The sequence below is a fragment of the Alexandromys fortis genome, unplaced genomic scaffold (genome assembly GCF_014885135.2).
Source record: "Alexandromys fortis isolate MF-2015 unplaced genomic scaffold, M_Fortis_MF-2015_v1.1 scaffold_47, whole genome shotgun sequence".
Taxonomy (NCBI): domain Eukaryota; kingdom Metazoa; phylum Chordata; class Mammalia; order Rodentia; family Cricetidae; genus Alexandromys; species Alexandromys fortis.
In genome coordinates this window covers 5,091,383-5,108,278 of record NW_026067957.1, presented here as the reverse complement: position 1 = coordinate 5,108,278, position 16,896 = coordinate 5,091,383, and the positions used below count along the sequence as shown (strand labels likewise).

Genomic DNA, 16,896 nt, shown 5'->3' with positions numbered 1-16,896 from the left:
TCACTTGTGAAGAGAGAAAGCTATGTAAAATGTCTTACCCTGAGCTTCCTTCTTTTTCTTGCTTGGAAGTTCTGGGGAATCAGACTCGGGACCTTCTGCATTCTGGGCAAGTTCTCTGCCACCAAATGACATCCTGGCCCTGAATGCTAAGTTCCCTTTTCTGTGGGTTCGTCTCTTCTCTCATTGGCAATGTCAGATCTGGAAGGGTCCGTAAGAGACCGTCCCTCCTTTCATTTTGTTCATGAGGAAAATAAAACCTGGAGATGTGTCATACAACCTGCCTAGAGTCCCTGGCTAGTCTCTGCAGACTTTGGGCTCCCCTGATGTTGTTTTTAGGAGAGGGGCTGAGGATGCCATGCAACTTACAAAGCCTCATCCTCGGGCGTGTCTAGCCTCTCCCAGTGTATGCCATGAGTATTTCTCCCCGTACCTCAAGATGTGGACACACAGATCCTGAGGCACCTTCCTGGACATTTGTTCTTTGTGGGCCAGGCAGGGGCCCTGCAATAGGCATTTCAGTAAGGTCTCCTTAGATGACTCTGACAGAAGAGATGGCTGTGGCTCTGCATACCCTCCTTCCACCTCAGCCCTGCTGCTTTACTCTGTATCCAGGCTGAAGCTCCCATCCCTGCCATCTACCTCTGCTCAGCCTGGATGGCTCACTCAGGTCGTGTGTTGAGCACCCATTGGCCTCTGAGATGCCCTTCACCCTACCAGAGCTCTCCCCGGGCTGGCCCAGTGGGAAGATGCTGACCAGCACATTGTATCTAGGAGGGACCTGGCCAGCTAGGGCTTGGGGAGGAGCTGTCTACAGAGGTCTGGGATCCCTGCCTGCCTCTCCTGAGAGTGTTCTGTTGTCCCTCTGCCACAGAGCTTTGAAGGAACTACTCTTGTGGTCAGGAACTGGCGAGACACCACGGGGTCACCTGGAAGCACCTCTTCCCAGGGACTGATCGAGAACAGGAAGGCCTTGGGACCGAGCCTTTCAGCCTGAGCTCTCATCGACACCTGCCACCCTAGGTAAGTGCCCCTAACTTCATCCCACAGCCCTGGCACTGGTCTCCCTAGCCCATCAACCTTGGGGAATGTGGCCTTTTGGTTGTCTCAGCCTGTGGTAGGTCAGTCAGCACTTGAGAAAGGTCCTGCATAGACAGCTTTAACTACAGCCTGACTGGCAGGGGCAGCAGGGACTTGAGCCCTCTGCACAGGGCACTATCTCAGAGGGCTCAGGCTCCTGAGGCTCGAGGGAAGGCTGAGACTGTGGGCAGCTTGTCCTCCAATCATGGAGGGTCTTGCCCAGCTGCTCTGGTATGGGGAGCAGGCTCAGGACAGGTCTAGCAATGCTCTTCTGGGTGCTCCCTGACTCTGGAAAGGATTAAGATGGATAATATCTTCAGACCGCTGGAGCTGGAAGGGATCTAACTGAGCTAATCCAACTCAATCCCTCTTTACTTCTTGAGCACCACTTAATATCAACAGTGAATCCAGATGTTGGCATTGAATATCTCAGAGGAATCAGGTGTAATCTTGTCGAAACCACATGGGAAGCTTTCTGTTTCAGCTGCCTCCTTCCTGCTGGCCTCAGCCCAGCCTCTGCCCCCGGGTACCTTTCCTCTTCCCTACCATATGATCATCTCAACCAACCCACACTCCTTTGTCCGGCGCCCTAAGGTAGGATGTGTTGAGAAGCAGGTGAGCATCGAGGGGGAGTCTTTCTTCCCTATTTTAGATGTGAGAATACAGATTGGGTCTTGGAGAAAGAATGCTGCAGCCCTGGAAACTGTGATAGGATACGCTCTCTCTGAGAGCACCTAAGGCCTCTCCTTCATGAAGGAAAAGGCTGCCTTGTATGGGCTGTGGTCCAGGAATACTGAAATTGTTGTTGTTGTCCATTAGTGTCATCTTAGATCTAGTTCCTTTTCTTGCCAAGTGCTCAGCGTTCCTGTAGCCCTTACGACTTCCTCTTCCTTTCTCAGGAGAGCCCCGCGGTCCAGGTGGCCTGGCGGCAGGCAGCACTTACTTCTGTCCCCCTTCAGGTCTCGAGATGGCTGTGGAAAGCCACTGTGACTATTTTGAAGGCTCTGCAGCCACCTGTCAGCCTCACCATCTTTGTGCACCGCAGTCTCTAACCATCAAACGGGGGAAACAGTAGAATCCTGTTACTCAGAGGTTACTGAGGTTTAAATAGATAAATGCCTGTCAAGTGCTGGAAGCAACCTCTAGCATTCTGTAAGTGGCTATCACAGTAGCTCTGCTCATTACCAAAGCCTGTTCGCTCCCAGTCAAACTCAGATGCTTGATTAACTTCCCTAAAGCCCTGAGTAGCCGTCTTACTCCCGGGGCATGCAGTCCTCCATGGCTCCCTGTGGCCTGTACCCTAACCTGCCCTTTAATGGCCTTGAAAGCAGAAACTGTATGTATCGTACTTACATTGTACACTATAAGGAAATAATATTGTCTATAGAGACAGCATTTTTGCCCTCCAGGGGAGAGGGGTGTACTGAATCCCCGGGGAGTAGGGGTGTAACCACATGCAGCCAGCTTGAGGGTTTAATTCAAGCTCTGCCTCTTACCCACAGCCATTACGTGAGCAGGGCTGGATATGAGCTGGGCTGCAGGTTTCGCTGGATAAGGGTGGCTCTGGTTTCATCTGGGTCCGTGAGACTGCAAGTACAGTAGCCCTAGTCTAGATTCTAGCCCTGTCCATATCAGAGTGAGGAGAGGTCAGCTGGCCACTGCCCACACCAGGCAGGGAGTGCAACACTCCTTCAAGTTCAGGCCAGGCGGTAGACATGAAGTCATTGTCCTTGGCTCCAGGAGCTCTAGGCGGCTGGAGTTTGGCCGAGAGCACACCGGATCAGCACCCTGGACAGAGCACGCTTGTGCCATTAACCCTGCATCCCCAAGGAGGAGAGGCTGCGCACCAGGGAGGCCTGATGGTTGGTGGAGTGGGGCAGACCCGCATTTAAAACCAAGCTCATTTCTAAGTGCAGAGGCGGGGGTTAGCCACGACCATGAACTTCTCTAAGTCTCTTTGTCCACCTGTAAAATGGAGAGAATAATCCCCCCTGCAGAGGGTAGAGTCCACGGTGGGTCAGCCAGCCAGCGCCCTTGCACAGGGCCAGCTTCATTTCAGGCAGACCCACAGACGAAGCTGTTCCTTCTCTGTGCCACGTCCTGCAGCCTGCTCACTTTCCCTCAGTACAATGTGCCTTGCAGGCTACGGGCTCCATTCCAAGATGACAGACGACAGTGGTGGTTTAGACGGGGGCGAAGGAGGATCAGCCCAAAGCTTCCAAGATTCCTGGCAGGGTGAGAGGCAAGGAGGGAAGTGACACAGATCTGTCTGATTTTTCCCTGAGGTTTCTCCACCGGGAGCCTCAGGCACTGCCAAGCCCCAGGAAGCGAGGGTGCGGTGCCAGAAACTGAGCAGACCAAGCGGTGCCGGTTCCCACAGGGCAAGCTTTCTTCCTTAACGAACTCAACAACAGTTGAGTGTTTGGGTTCTGGGCCCAAGGCTGAGCACTGAAGTCAGAAGCATGTCAACTGGACACGAGTCTGTCTTCCTAGGCCTTCCCTCTGCTGGAGAAAGGCAGGGTGTCTAGCACGCAGCTCACCTTTATTGATTTCTTTTGCATTATTTATTCTTACTGTTTTAGAGGCAAAGTCTCACTGAGTAGCCCAGGTTAGCCTCAGTGTTCCTGCCTCAGTTTCTTTTTCTTTTTTTAAAATTATTTATTTATTTATTATGTATACGATATTCTTTCTACGTGTATACCTGAAGGCCAGAAGAGGGCATCAGACCTCATCACAGATGGTTGTGAGCCACCATGTGGTTGCTGGGAATTGAACTCAGGACCTTTGGAAGAGCAGGCAATGCTCTTAACCACTGAGCCATCTCTCCAGCCCCTGCCTCAGTTTCTTAAGTGCTGGGACTACAGGAGTGTACCACGAGGCCTGGCAGATAACCTATATTAGGGGGAGAAAATGTAATATAATATGGAAACAAACAAACAAACAAAAACCCAGAGAAAGAAAGGAGTCTGTGGAATGCCTCAGAGCTGTGTCTTTAAGTCGGGCCTCCAGGGGGCTGGAGAGGACCTGAGCTTGGGTCCCAGAACTCATGTGAGGTGGCTTATGGCCACCTGTCACTCCTGCTCCAGGGGATCTGGTGCCGCTGGCCCCCACAGACACCTGAACTCTTGTGTACATGCTCACATGTGGACACACACCTATTCGTGATTTTTAAATATGAATAGACATTTAAAATTATAGCAGATAATTTGAAAAATCGGGTCACCAAGGCAGATGTTACCAAAAATTTAGCACTCGAGACCCAAACTGCTCACCTTGGGAGTCCCTGGTGGGTCTCAGGATTCAGAATCAAGCGATTTCATGAGAGCTTAGGACAGGAGCAAGATCTAGAAACCCTCCTAATCCTAGCCCAGACGATGCCATGCCTTTTCTCCAATATTTCCATGGCTCCGCACAACCTACACCGTGAAGCACAAGTCAGCCAGCCTGTCTTGGACGTCATGGTCTGTCAGGTTTCCTTTAGTTCAGCAGACCCTTTTCTCTCTACCTCTGTAGCCAAGCCTGTCTTTTGCGAGTATTTTATTCTCTACTTCCCTCCTCCTCCCATTTGTCCCTTCTCTCTACTGCTTTCTGTCAGGGCGGAATCTCTGCTTTAGGAGTTCCTTCTGCCCCCATGGTCCCCGAGGCTACAGCTTCAGCAGATACCTTGTTTTGTACTGGGTTTGGCTCAGAGCTGCTGTCTGATCTGCCACCTGGGTACATGCTGAGGCCTTGGCCTGAGCTCCTCCACCTCCAGCAGGTGTTGACTCAGTAAATACGAGCTGAACTGTGTCCGTCATTAAAGGCAGTGGGACAAGCAGGGTGAGCCTTGGGTCCGCTTGAAGGCCTAAGGCAGGAGAGAAATGTGAACAGAAAAAAGGGAAGGGAAATGGACAAGGAAGAGAGGAAGAAAAATCACCCTGGTTTACTTAGACTGTCACAGGCAGGAGGATGGGTGTCTCTTCTCCAGAAGTAGCTGCTACTCCCTTCAGCAATCCCGGATAGTATCTCTCTGAGTTTAATTAAAACACCTCTGGCTTTAGGCAGAGCCTGTTTCCTCTGGTTCCATCTCTCAGTCTGAGCCATTTTGTTGAACCTCCAGTCAAGGAAAAGCAAAATCAAGAAGGAGCCTGGCCCCTGGCCTGGGCCTGCCTCTAACTGAGGTCAGTGACCCACCCCCAACCATACACGAACGGGAGGACTGAGGTGTGGATGTCACCACAATTTCTGGAGGCTTTAAGAGCTATGGCCCCTCGGCCACTTGTTTCTGCTCCCCTCTAGGGCTGACCTTTATCCCCAGATCTGTAGATAGAGAGGCCCCAGACCACACGTGTGATTCTCAGGACCCTCGTGAGTTCCAGCCTCTCTGATGCTCCGTGAGGCCGTATAAACCAGACCAGCATCTTCAACCATCTGGCTTCCGCCACCCTCACTGGAACAGCTTGCTTTTAGCAGGCAGCTGCTCTCAGAGCACCCCTGAGGCAGTCTACATGGCTTCTGGCCTATTTAGACAGATGGAGCCAGAGCCCAGGGATGGGCTTCAGCCGGGCCTTCATCTCATCTGAGGGTGGCATATTTCCATCTAGGGACTTGAACTCCCTAGGGAGCCTGAACACAATCTGGACCCACAACTGCCTCCCTCCTCTGCTGCCTCCCCTGAGCTTTTGTGCATTCGGTGGTCGGCTCTTGGAATGTCATACCATGGATATCATTCAGGGGATTGTTAGGGATACTGCCTCCCAGACCTGCCATTCCAGAACCTTTAGTGGCTCAACATGTACCTCATCATACATTCAAACAGTGACAAGGAGAAAAACAGACCAGTGAGTCCCTTGTGCTGCTGTGGCCACCACCTCCCCACCCTGAACGCAAACTGCTGGCAGTTTCTTGTGACCTCTCTGAAAGGAAGTGGGGAGTGTACCCCAGGCGGGTACATAGGGCCCAGCATTCTCTCTGTATGCTGTCTGTACTACGCTTTGCCCCTAGACCATCCAGCGGCTACTCTCAAACCTGAAAGCCTACTTATGGGGTTCAGGCTCTCCTGACCTGACTTGGCATGCTGACTAATGGTCCTGCCACGTGTGGCTGGCCTTCGCCTCCCAATTCAGTGCTCAGTGTGGCACAGATCGGGGGTTCAGTAGGCAGGCTCTAGGTGGATGCCGAGAGTTGTAACCAGCCGGTTGAGTCTGCGTGGGACTAGGGTACAGCCTTCGGCTGTGGAGCCCTTCGATGGTCAGAGCTCATCTTGGCTGCAGGAGATGGAGGGGATGTCAACAACAGCATCTTATCTGGTTGCTGACTTGGTTGCTGTGGGCAGCGCTCTGTGGGCAGCCTTTATCCTTCTGTAGCAGCAGCTGACTCTCGGATCAGACCCTACCCCGCTGCATTTCTGTGATTCCTTCCCATTCCTCTCCTCCCTTCCAACCGTCTACCCCCCTCCCCTGGACTCACGCTGAAGAATTAATGAGTTAGAGGCTGAGGAGAGAACCATACCCTGGAGTCTTTACTCCCCTGTTGATGAGGAACGGAGCAGCTGCCCAGTCTTGCTGGCTGAAAGTGTAGTCCAGACTTGTTGCTATGGAGACGAGAATTATAGGGCTAACTCAGGGTCTTGCTGGAGGCTCAGCTTTGCCCAGTGGTGAATGCATTTGCTCGACCGCCCTCGGATGGGAGATGTGCCACATTTCTCCTTCTCTAAATCAAGACAGAAGCCTCCATGAGCAGGTTCTAGCCAAGCCCCGAGGGACAGGGTAGGCAGGGGCTGCCTAGCCTGAGACGGGAAGTCTACAGCATTACGGGTCAGCGGCTGCGGGAGAAGTAGCTTAGATGACAATGTTTGCAAGGTCCCTTCCAGGACATATGCTCCGGGTTTGACATCCCGAGGCCAAACAAGTCCCTCTGCCATGCTTCCTGACTTTCTCATCTTCGGTAAATATTTGCAAAGCCTCCAGCCCTATCCAGACAGGAGAGATTGTAATGAGCAACGAGGGCTCAGGCTGTGTCATTAAGGGATCTGCTGTTTCCTGGGGGAGCCAGCCATGCGAAAGGTCCGCTTGTGAGTATCACACAAGATACGAGGTCCTAACACAGCAAACCACACATCACCCCGAATGTGCTGGGCAGTGTGCAGGTGGTTCACTTGGTTTCCTCAGTCCTCACAGCTGCCCAGTGTGGAAGGTGATGTCAATGCATCCATTTAAACCTACTTAAAGTCATGGGGCTAATACACGGCAGAGGCTAGGGCTGGACCCAGTGAGTCAGCCTTAGGGACCCACGAGTGCATACTCCACTGTGTGTCTCCAAGGTGCCCTGAGGTAGGACATGGTGCATCACTTGATTTCCCCCCCCAAAGAAATAAATATTAAACCGAGGTTAGTAGCAAAAATGAGTTAGCAGTGGCAGGGGGAGCACCTGGGCAGGAAGTCTAAAGTATGGCAAGGCCCTGGGGCTGTAGGGGGAAGGGATGCCGCTTATACAATTGAAGGGAGAATCTGGGGGACAATGGATGAAAAAGAGGAAGTTGAGCTAAATAAAGTCTCAGTGTCAGGCAGAACTCTCCATAGCGGGTACAGCCGAAAGCCCTTCTACAGGATTCCCTCACCACCCTATCCAGGAAAACTCCGAAACACTCCAGATTGGGCTCAGTGGTCCTTGTCTGGGAGCTGTGCACTGTGGCAGACTTCTCCCACGCTCTAACTGCCTTTTAGCAAGAATCTGTCTCAAGCCTCTCCTGGAATGAGCTTGGGAAGGGAGAGAACATTCCCGATTCTTCTTACTACATGGAGAACTCAGGGCAGAGTGATTAACGTAGGGGGGGTAAAGGGGACATAGGAGCTTCCAGGAGGGATGCTGGAGGGTGTTGCACTGTGCTGACTCCCAACATGGCATTTTAATAGGCATGGGGTACCAAAGAGCCAGAGGATGCCAAGGCATTTGAGCAGGGGCATCTATCTGTGAGAACCAAGGCATGGAAAGAGGGGTTCCTGGTAGTAGGAAGAGAGGGGTGGCTTGAGCAGACTTGATCTTCCTGTGATCAGCTGCCCAGAGCCACCAGGGCCCTTCCCCATTGACAAGTTACAACTGGCAGAATACCTGAGGGGTGGCAGGGGTTTGATGAAGGAAAACCAGCAATGCCTGTGACTAGAACAAGGCTTCCCTTCACAATACTACATACAATAGGACATGTTCATTTAGCTTTTCCTTTTAACCAGAAAAAAATGTAAAGACCCGTGAAAGAACATGGTATAATTTTAACCTATTTTTCTTCTCTATTCCTTAAATTTAAAATAACGAAACCCAGGATCCTCTAGTCTTAGAACGTCAGTACATTCTGCTCTTCTGAATGCACATCACACACACAAGCAGGGTGTCAGCCCCTCCTCTTAGTCTTCCCCGGCTGCAGTCCAGCCGCTGGAGGTCTAGTCTGAAAACCCCACAACTGCTTCACCTCCTGTCCTGCCCTGTCCAACTTGGGCCTGGCCACGGTGGCTGCTGTGACTGAGTGGCTTTGGCCCCTGGGTTGGCATGACAAGAGTCTGAGGACTTCCTGGCAGGGCGAGGCACCCCAGGGTGGGGGAAGTCAGTTTCCATAGCTTCTGGCTTTGACTCCCTCTCTTGCCACAGGTCCTGCATTCCCCCCAGCTTTGTGACTGTGGGCTAGGACTTAGCCTCAGTTTATCAACCTGTGAAATGGAGCGCAGACTCTTGCAGCTCAGGTGTTGCTCTTAGGCACTTGTGAGGGATAAAGGCTGCTAGACAAAAGACTGCACCTGGCGCATCACAGGGATTCCTGCCTTCTTCCTTCTCTGTCTGGGGTTTGATTCCAGAATAGCTTGGCGTTTCTCCATTAATTTCACTTCTGTCTTGAGTCTGGGCTTTTTTTCCCCTCTAATGCTGTTCTATCTTGACTGTGGGTCACAGTGTGATTCAGAGGGGCTGCTGAGTCCTTCCCCTGGGGCTCATTGCCCACTCCACTGCCATTAGTTCCCTGACCTAGCCAGTCTCTCAGGCTCTTCAGACTCAAGATTCCCCTTTTCAAGAGGACAGAATCTAGCCGGTCTTTGCACAGGACACAGAAATGCTCTAAGCATTTTCAGGGTTTCTTTATTTAATGTGTATGTATTTAATACTAGGCACTCCATGCTTTCAAAATGACCAAGATGGTAGACACTGGTTCTCAGAAGAGCAGAACTGGCCCAACAGACATATATCACACAGTCAGGAGGACTGTTCCTGGGGCCACTGGGCTCCTATCTGCTCTATGGCAACCTAGGATCAGGAAGTTCCCTATGCATTTGTGACACTTGCCTTTCTCTATACCCCATCTCCCCAGAAGATGAATCTGCCCCCAACCACCCTCCCCTCTTCTCCAAGGATCACTGCCAGCCTAAGGAAGACAGGCTCCTGCTCCCTTCCACCTTCTCACTCTGCCTTGGTACCATCTCTGAACCTATCGGTAGCTAGAGCCCCAGCTGCAATGGAGCATGGGAATTGTAGTTTTTAGCTTTCCAGATTCTTCAACATAGGAAGGCACATGAGAAGGAACCATGTATGGAGGCCAAGGGTCACCTACAGCATCTAACACTCAATCTGGTAGATGTGTTAACGATTCATTAAAAAGCCTGGCATCGTGAGTAGCATGTAGAACTTCCTAAACACCAACTGCCATCCTTATTATGGTACCAGGGATGCCAGTAAGCGAACATGACCCTCCCATAATCTCTGGTGGAGAGAAACTGTCTCAGAACCTTCTAGGCTGCCTGGTGCTGTCCCTGGTTCTGGGATCTACTGATGGACTCAGCACTGACTGGCTGCCCACACGGCAGGTCCTCTGCTTGGCAAGCCGGTACCACCAGGTCCACTCACCCTACACGTAGGAGCCTCTGAGAAGAGGATGGCCTCATCTTTGGAACAGGGTAGTGATGTGGGAGTGTCATATATCAATCTGTTGATTTCATTGGTTAAGTAATAAACACACTGCTTGGCCTCATAGGTTAAAGCATTGGTGGGAGGAGTAAACAGAATAGAATTCTGGGCGGAAGAGGAAGTGAGGTCAGACTCTGCTCCCGGACAGCATGGACGGAGGCTAGAATCTTCCCGGTAAGCGCACCTTGGGGTGCTTACACAGATGATTAGAAATGGGCTAGTCAAGGTGCGAGAATTAGCCTGTAAGGGCTAGAGTTCATGGGCCAAGCAGTCTTTAAATGAATACAGTTTGTGTGTTGTTATTTCGGGCATAAGCTAGCCAAGCGGCCGGGGTGTTGGGGACGCAGCCCCGGCCGCTCATATTTCAACAGGGTAGCAAAGACAGCAGCTAACACTTGTGGTTCCTACAATTTATAAAAACCGTCTGTGCACCGTCTTCTTAACTAGCCTTCATACTCACCTGGGACCTGTCAGGGCAGACAATGAATTCCATTTCGTAGGAGACAATGCTGACTATCAAGAGGTTAGATGGTGCCAGGTGGTGGTGGTGCACACCTTTATTCCCAGCACTCAAGAGGCAGAGGCAGGCGGATCTTTGTGAGTTCGAGACCAGTCTGGTCTACAGAGCTATACAGAGAAACCATGTCTTGAAAAACCACCATCACCACCACCACCACCATCACCACCACCACCAACAACAAAGAGGTTAGTTGGCAGCTGGTAAATATCCCGCCTCTACTCAGAACTATGTTCTCCCTCTACTCTGTACAATAACTTGGGGAAGAGACTTGGGAACACACAACATGATGTGGGTGGACCAAAAAAATGCAGCACTCAGATGCAGCCTGCAGAAAAAGTGCAGCTGTTTTTCTCTCTCTGAGTGTGGGTTAGGAAGAAAGGCCATCTTTCACTGAGTCTACTATATGCTGGTCAGTGTAGGGGCTCTAGGGAAAGCCCAAGAAAAAGAAATGGCGTCTGCTATTTGAACATCCCATAGACGTTTCTGAAAAAAAAACTGACTGCTTGTGTGCATAGAAGAGAGGCCAACATTAGGCGACAGTAGCAAGAGCCATTTGTGTAGAGGGTACAGACCAGGCCTGGCATCTAAAGGAAGGCTCCAGAGAGCAGGGTGGGAGCTAGACCTCAACACAGGACGCCACAATGAGATGAATTTCCTGGCTCACCCCAGAAGTAGATGGTTTGCAGAGTAGGGCAGAGAGCTCTTGGATATGTGGCAGCAGGGGAGTGGGGAGGGGGCAGAAGGCAAGTGTGGTACCCAATGAGGAAGTCTCTGGGGTGGTGTGGCCTCTGAGACTGTGGGAAAATATCAGAGCTTGGAGATCCCAGGAAGAGATGCAAAGCTCTACACTATCAGTTGTCAGAGCAGCGGGGATGGAACAGAGAGGAAACATGGGAATATGAAAGGACCTGTATTCTGAGATACCCCCTCCACACACACGTACACACACACGCAGACACCAAAGTCACAGGGTTGCCATCATTTATCTATGAATCTCAAACTCTTATTTAGGTAGAGGCAGGAAATGTTTAGGTATCCACAACCCCTTATATGCAGACAACCCTAGGAATCTTAGTGAGTGGCCACCCGTCCATTCTGCACACAGAAACTGGCTCATTTGTAAGATCAGGAGTGGTAGTGTTCTCCAAACACCTTCCAGCTGATTCAAAGCCTCTTGCCCTCTCCAAAAGGCTGTGAGGTCACCGAAAGTTCTAAATGGGGTGCCAGAAGACCAAGTTCCCACTTCCACCCATTCCCAAACCCACCCGTTCCCAGGCTTAGACAAGTATCTGAACCTGCGGGAGATTTAGCTTCATCACATTGTACACTGAGCACACTGTCCTTGGCCATAAAGTCCTAGGAGATGGAAGATAATTTGTGGCAGGGCAGGCTCAACTCAGGTAAGATTTGTGGCCAGCCGACATGGCAGGTGTGGAGAGCTATGGAGCAGAGCCCCTAGTTCCTGTGACTCCCCTACCAGTTCTGCTCCTACTGGCAATGAGAGTCAGCTGAAACCACCAAGCTGGCTACCTGGAAAGGGGTGATGGGGAGAAGAGGAGATCCAAAGGCTAGAGGAAGTGGGAGGAGTTCACATGGCTGGAAATCAATTTGTTTGTTTACATCCTGAACCAGGAGAGATGATCTTTCCTACTGTTAGGGAAAAAGGGGGGCTTATTATTGAAAAGGCAGAGAAGACCAGGACATGGTGGGGTCAGGCAGGAGTTATGGCTTTGTGCACGCTGCTGGTGGTGGTGGGGTGTGTGTGCACGTGCATGTGTGTGTTCATGTGTATCTGTGTGCACATGTGTTCGTGTATGTGTGTGTGTCTGTGTGTGTGCATATCTGTGTCTGTGTGTGTGCATGTCTGTCTCTGTGTGTGTATGTGTGTGTATGTATTGGCTGCCCATTTCTCCTGACTTGTGACTACAGTGATTCTCATCTGAGCCCAAATGCTCCCCTTATGGGCCAGTTCCTGCTGATTCATTGGGTACAGGGAGGTTGACAGTGACCAGGCCCTGAGCAGTGCTGGGAAGCACAGCTATCAGCTTTGGGCCATCTTAGATTCCTGGTTCTGTCCGCCATGCTTACACTGCATCCCCTTGAAAGTCTGGGAAGGTTCTGTTCCTGGAATAGGACTTGGGCAAGGTCATCCCCTTCTTACACCTCTGTTAGTACTGCCAACCCAGTGGAAGGTAATAACACACCTGGGCTTGAGAACCAGTTCTACCTCTTTCTAGGCCCATGACCTTGGTTGACTTTAACTTCACTAGGCTTTGATACTTCTCTTCCTGGGATGGCTGGTTCTGGTGCCCTAGGGTCCCTGAGTGTTAAATGAAGTATTGCTTAAATGGAAACGATGGGCCCAGAGCTAATGCTTAGTAAATGTCAGCAATCAATAAGTTAGCCCCTACACAGAACTCCTTAGACTGTCTTTTTTTTTAAAGATTGATTTTATTTATGATTATATGTACTTGTGTGTACCTGTGCATGAGTGCATGCAGATGAGTTCAAGGGTCCATGGAGGCCAGGAGAGGGCTATGAGGGCTATAGAATGATCCATCAGACAGCTGTGAGGTGCCCAACATGGATGCTGGAATCTGAACCCTAGTTCTCTGGAAAGGCAGTCAGTGCTCTCAACCCCTGAGCCGTCTCTCTAGCCCCCATCCCCACCCCAGACCACTTTAATCTGGGCTCACTCCTGAGGCTCTACCTTCCAGTGTCTGGGTCATCGTAATGGAGAGCAGAGAGCCGCTGTGGCTTGCTAGGGCAGCGGTGGGTCTGGATGCCTGGAGGGAGAGAGGCAAAGCTGGTTCTTCTGACGCTGTCCCTGAGTAAGCTGAGGATGGCTTAGGGTGAGAAGACCTAGGCCAACAGAACATCCTGCTTTTCACAATGGAAGGAGGGAGCTGGTCCCTCTCCCTCAGACAGTGTGCGACCATGGAGGGAACCTGCCTCACAGACCAGCATTCTCATCGCCTCTCCCCAAATCAAGAATGTAATTTGATTTTTGTTCGTGGAAAGAGCAGAGACAATGGCTACCCAACGACTGCAGTTTAAGGGATAGTGGACTCCCCTTCCCCATCTCTCCTCACTCCTGTCCTGAAACAGAATGGGAGTAGCAGGAAGGAAGCGCTGGCTGGTTCAGGAGGGTCCTCAGCACCACCTCAGAGAGCTGATGAAATGAAGATGGCACTGGGCAATCCTGAGAGCCGCTGTGGTTCTCAGCATTGTAAAAGGGAATGTATGAACCATCTTCCTCCACCGTCACAGTAACCCTGTGGGGGCACTGCTGCCATTGTGCCCGTCTTCCAGGTGCTGAATCTGAGGCTCAGCGAGAGAAGGGTTGGTTGCCAGGATAGATCCAGAGTTTAAATTAGATGTCCTGGCTTCAGGTAGCCAAATTCTCTCCACTCCCTTGAACATCTCTCTTCTGCTATGGGATTATTGTCCAAAGAGTCATGTTCCCCAATACTTGCTTCTCTGGGAATGCACCAGGTTAGTGTCCCAGCCATCTGTATCTCGACAATCCTCAGGTTTCCCTTCATCCCTGATGAAGATGAGCTAACCCTTTGCAGAGCTAACACTTCAGCTTTCTGTACCCCTCCTTTACAGCCAAGAGCTAGCTTAGGGTCCCATCTGGATAGGAGGGTAATGGGGTATTGTCCTTTGGGGTTATTATAAAGATGAAGAAAGAATGCAAGTCTAGGCATGGAGAAAGGCTGGGTGCTGCTTTAGGTTTCCATGGCAACAGCCTCCTCACTGCCTCTGCCTGCTGCTTGAGAGCTTGGGTGACAAGGTGGGAGAGGTAAACTATTCTCGCTTTCCTTCCCGCTCCTGCCCTGCAGGTCAGCCAGATGGAGCTGAAACCCTGAACTGACTATAATGTTGGGTAGAAACCCCCACTCCCAACACCAAGCTTACGCTGGGATCTCATAGCTGAGGGTCATCCCATAATTCTCTCTCCAGTTCCTAAAGGCTATGAATTCCCTGAGAAGGATGACATCTGCATGGGGCCTGGCAAGAGTAGATGTCTGATGGGGTGAATTCATCCTGCGCGCTTTTTTAAATTTTAATTTTCTGTGTATAAGTGTTATGCCTGTATTGTATATCTGTGCATCATATGTGTGCCTGGTGCTCGTGGAGGCTAAAGAAGCTATCCAAACCCCTGGAAGTGCAGTTACAGATGGCTGTGAGCTTCTTTGTGCGTCCTCTGGCTCTGGGAGAATAAGAAGTGCTCTCAACCCCGGAACCATCTCTCCTGCTCCAGATCCATCTTGTTGGATGGATTGATGGGTAAAACAGTCATTCATCCATCCCACTCCCTGGCTACCACTGGCTGTTTGGACTTAGACTTGTGGGTGTATGTGTATGTGTGTGTGTGAAAGAGAGAGAGAGAGAGGGCCTGTGGTCATGGGGTAGGGAAGATGTGTGTGGCTGGTGGAGGTGGGGCGGGGCGGGGCTGTCACCATCAAGTACCTTCTGCTTTGGCATGGGCTCCCCCAAGTGGCCGTCAGCAGAACTGTAGCTTCCTGCAGAAGTGGACCTCAAGCTAGGGATGGTTCCCATGGCTGCTTCTCTTACCCTGGGGGATGCCTTTGCTGTCACTCTGATGTTCAGGCTTGTGAAGGAAGTGTGTTGTGTTCGATGTCAATGATGCTAGGTTAGTCAGCGACCTTGACGTAGACAATAAAACCCAGGACATCTCAGTAGGTTGAGAGGAGGGCAGTGTGGATTCTTACCTGACACTAACTCAGGGGGTAGAATGTGAACTTTGTGTTTTCCTTTCTTTCTCAAGGTGAATCTCATTGTGTCCTCAGCCCCTACAAAAAGAATATTTAAAACTGATATTTTTATTTATTCTTTGAATATTTCATATACACTGTATCTTCGTTATTTACATTCCAAATCCCTTTCCTACTCCCTTTGGGACCCTTAAAACCTCCCTTCTTTGCCTTCATATCCTCCTTTATTTTTTTTTAAACTGAGTCTGGTCACTGCTTCCTGCTTGTGCATGGATGTGGGCAGAGCATGGGCAGCCTACCAGTGGCCACACTCCTGAGAAAAGAAGACTTCCCCTCTTCAGCAGCCATCAGTTGCCAATAGCTCCTTAGCTAGGGGTGAGCCCTCCCATGCTGGAATGTTGACTGGCTTGGTCTTATTCAGGTGTTATGCAAGTCGCCATAGCTGCTGTGTTGGTAAGTACTGGATGAGGCTGTTGGCTGAAGGGGTTCCCACAGCAGCCCATGTCCAAAGACAGCATTTTGCAACACATTCTCTGGCTCTTTTTTTTTTCCATCCCATCATTACAATGTTCCCTGAACCTTGAAGGGTGGGGGGCTGGTATAAATGTCCTGTTTAAGGCTCAGCACTCAGCAGCCGCTTACTCGCAGCACTCTGACCAGCTGCACTCACTGCCTGCTGCCCACAGCAAAACAAAGCTTCCATGGTCTAATGCTCCTTCTGCCAGTTAGCTTAGTTCCCAGACCACCGCATCTCCTGCTCTTTTCCCCTACACCCCCACCTTCCATCCCTTCCAGCTCCTGAGATGACAGCCCTGTGCCCCCCCGGGACGTCACATCTGCTTCTCCTGTTACAGACTTTACACGATGCTTGCCAAGTTCCAGGCATTGCTTTGTAGGACCCACAAATCTCCACTCTCTCAACTCCCAACAGCCCTGTGAAATGTGTCAGTTGCTGTCACCGTCTCATTTGACAGTTGGGGAAGCAGAGGCATGGCAACCTTACTTAAGGTTACTGGGCATGGAGTAATCGTCAGCGCTGGGCTCTAGTAGCACAGAACCCCAACTCCTCGGTCTCCCTCAGCTCCTGGTACTGGAGGTCCTGGAGCAGCCCGTCAGAGCAGCTCTTTCTCTCCAGTGCTGGCCTGAGGTGGTGGAGAGCTATCATTTTTACTCTTCCCTGCAACTCCCAAGCCTTCCTTGTTCCCCACTGAAGCCCTGTCTGGGATTGTAGTATGTTGTTGGACATTTTTCTCCCTCTTGCCAGTTCCCAAAAAACCACTCAGAGGTTTAATATTAATTATGAAAGCTTGGCCAGTAGCCCAGGCTTGTTTCTAGCTAACTCTTACATTTAAAATAGCCCACAAAGGTTTTTGGTTTTTTTTTTTTCTTTTTACCACAAACCTCATGACTTGTTACCTTATTTTCTATACATCCTGCTTCCTCAACAGCTATCTGGCATCTCCTCCCAGAGCCCTCTGTGTCTGGCTATCCCACCTATACTTCCTGCCTGGCCACTGACCTGTCAGCTTTTTATTAACCAATAAGAGAAATATATATTTATAGTGTACAGATGATTATTCCACAGCATTTCCCCTTTTGTCTAGTTAAAAAGGAAGGTTTTTTTAACATAGTAAG

General features: G+C 50.7%; 1 protein-coding gene across 1 annotated transcript in view; it reads left to right on the top strand.

The window, feature by feature from the left end:
* Positions 1 to 884: 884 nt before the first annotated feature.
* Positions 885 to 16,896, top strand: part of Tmem63c (transmembrane protein 63C) — a 58,920-nt gene continuing 42,908 nt past the window's right edge. The window contains exon 1 of the mRNA XM_050152505.1: positions 885 to 1,020. The gene's annotated coding sequence lies outside the window, so the exon portion shown is untranslated. The remainder of the gene's footprint in view (positions 1,021 to 16,896) is intronic.